Raw genomic sequence first — 2,850 nt, forward strand, 5'->3', positions numbered from 1 at the left:
TGACTCTTAAATACAATTTCTCTCCAAAATTGTTGTCCGTTGTAACAACTGAGAAAAATTAAACATTTTGTGACTTTTTTTTTAAATGTTCTGTTGTTTGTGGAGGCTCACACTGGTAATTCCAAGGCCAGCCTGTGCTACAAGGTCTCACCCTGTAGCACAGGCTGCCTTCAAAGTTATGGTGATTCTGCTGCTTCACACATATTGGGATTATAAGCCTCCCTACATTGGGATTGTAAGTGTGAGCTACCATTCCCAGGTCAAAGTGTTCTTTTAACCTAATTTCAGGGCAAATAAAATAGTTATGTTTAAATATCATACACATCAACATGCCCTTTAATTGCACAATTCTAATTACCTTTCAATATCAGAACAATGCCTTTGATTATTTATGTATTCATTTAACTTTGGAGAGTTGAAACCCTAACACCAAAAAGTATAACCGCATGACAGATTACATAACGTACCTTAAAAGGTAAAGGCACGGCTGACTGCAGGCTAGCAAGCGATGCGATGGACACTGTGTTTACTTTTCAAGGGTTTTGTTTTGTAGACTATGGAATCTACTTACCATTTCAATCCTTTTCATTGTTTCCTTTATCCTAAGCTTAATATCTTGGAGAACACTATTTCCGCAGCACATACAGCAGGGGTTTCTACCTCAGCCATTCAGGCCACCCCATATCAGGTGACCCTTCCTGGCTCCACATCAGATTGTGACCAGGTCAGGGAGCAGTCACACAAACCCAGAGTGTCCTTCTACACTGTTTCTTTGAGGGGGATGGAGGCTGAGAGTGGATATTTGTCTTACAGTCTCGTGATTATTGCTTCCACCTTTATATTTTCTTGTCTTGCTTATGTGGGCATAATTTAAACTAGTGTGAAGTTTGTTGGCTACTAGGAAAACATCTTTCCATTTCTTAAAGAAGCCGTAGATGATATTGTAACCATCAAATTCATTGTTGTCATTTAACCTAGCTTTACACATTGGTTCCTTTATTTTGACTATACTTATGGCCATATTCCTATTACAAAGCAGTTTGGAAATTAAAATATGTAGTTTTAAAGGGGTTAGTGAGATCAGTAACCAAACTGCCAAAAGAACCTTGAAAAATAAATCCCTGTAGATTTTAAAGTTGTAGAAGGTCAACAACAAATGCAAATATAATGGGGAAAAAAAGAGAATAGTCACAGCAATTCACCAACACAAGTCTCATGCCCAAGCCAGCCTGTAAGGTGTATTTTTCTAACCTTGTGGAAAACATCCTGCCCAGCCTTCTAAATAAAATGCTGCTTCCTTTACACTTTTATTCTCTGCAGACAAATTCTTTCCTGGAATGATTTCTATGAAGCTCTACATCAGCTTCTAACCACTCTGAAGAGCTTGTTCAGGGTTATTTTAAGTTATGTGTGTTGAGAGAGAAATTTACATTTGTGATTAACCAAGAGAAATAATCAAACTGAGTCTATTTCAGGGGAGGAGCAAGGAAGAGACAGTAGCTCATTTGAATTCTGGATTCAGACTCTTCTTTTTATTTAAAAGCTATATAATAGCCCATACCACTGAACTCAAATACGGTATTTATTTATCTGGGCTTTTGCTTTTATTTGGGCAACAGTGATCTCTCTAAGACTCTTAAGGTTAGAGAAGCTAGATTGTTGCCAATTTATAGATTAAAAAGACATATGCTTATTTCAAAGTGGTCAAAAATAAATGTCAAACCAATAGATATCCTGAAATAGACTAGTTAAATTTCACATGAAGCAAGTCAACCATGCCCTCTTTTGTTCTCTGAATATTTTGAGTTGGAATGATCTGAGAAAATTTCAGATCTGCTGCCTAATTATATGAAAACAACCAAAACAGGTTTCTTAGATTATAGGGGGAAAACATGAAAATTAAGCGGTCTGTTCTCACAGAGCTCCCTAGGTCAGGACAATAAGTAGGATAGCCTTTCACCCTGTGGGCTCTTCCCATGGACTTTTGATGATTAGATGAGAACTGAGGAGTGGGCAAGGATTGGGACAGGGCATACCCACACAAGCAGGGCTGCTTTTCCTAGTTGTGACTCTGTTAAGTCATTATGGGCATTCGGCTGCCTTACTAAAGCCAGGAGCCCATTTCTCTCTATGGCCTTCAGGCACACACTAGAACAGTGACACAGATTTGAGTGTAGACAGAGGGATAGAGGAGGCAGCTTGAACCCTCCCTTGATATAGTTGAGAGAAAGCTCACTTCTTCAGATATCAGAGTAAATTTCTGATGTCTTCATCAGAAGGCTCTAGAAAAGAACAAGCTAAAACCATGTCAGAGGTCTTCAGCAAAGAACTGCTTTCAATCAATGTTCCCAATGATGTGTTAACCAGATTTTTAAAAAAATGTATACATTAAAAGATAGAAGAGAAGCAAAGAAGAATATCTTTCTTAAAAACTTGGAATGTATACTTCAGGAAGTGAATAATGTAGTGGAGTGTGGCTGGTGGGTAGCAGGGGCTAGCTAAGGCATGAGGGTAGTGGGTGAGATGGTGGGTGGCTGATTTTCTGGAGTGTACCACAATCAGGGCAGCACTCTTGGTGGCTTAAAAATATACTGCAAGGTGACACCAGGACAAAGAGCCTGCATATTTTCCTTTCTTGTATTGCAACTACCCTTGGCAACACTAAACAGCATGTTCCTATGCCTGGTAAGGGATTTTGTCTTTTTAAAAATTATTATTAATAGAAACCCAGTTTCTTCTGCATGCATGGCTCATACTCCGATCTGCACAGGCATGTGGTCACAAACCTTGTATATACTTATTCATATATGCTTTTGCAATGCAAAACCCAGATTGCAGATGATCACCTAC

At 38.7% G+C, this 2,850-nt stretch overlaps 1 protein-coding gene across 1 annotated transcript in view; it reads right to left on the reverse strand.

Annotated features, from left to right (window-relative positions):
* The window catches only part of Fam13a (family with sequence similarity 13, member A), a 90,967-nt gene that overhangs the window by 28,675 nt on the left and 59,442 nt on the right, over window positions 1-2,850 (reverse strand). The gene's annotated exons all lie outside the window — the stretch shown is intronic.

Source organism: Mus musculus, chromosome 6 (genome assembly GCF_000001635.26).
Source record: "Mus musculus strain C57BL/6J chromosome 6, GRCm38.p6 C57BL/6J".
NCBI lineage: Eukaryota > Metazoa > Chordata > Mammalia > Rodentia > Muridae > Mus > Mus musculus.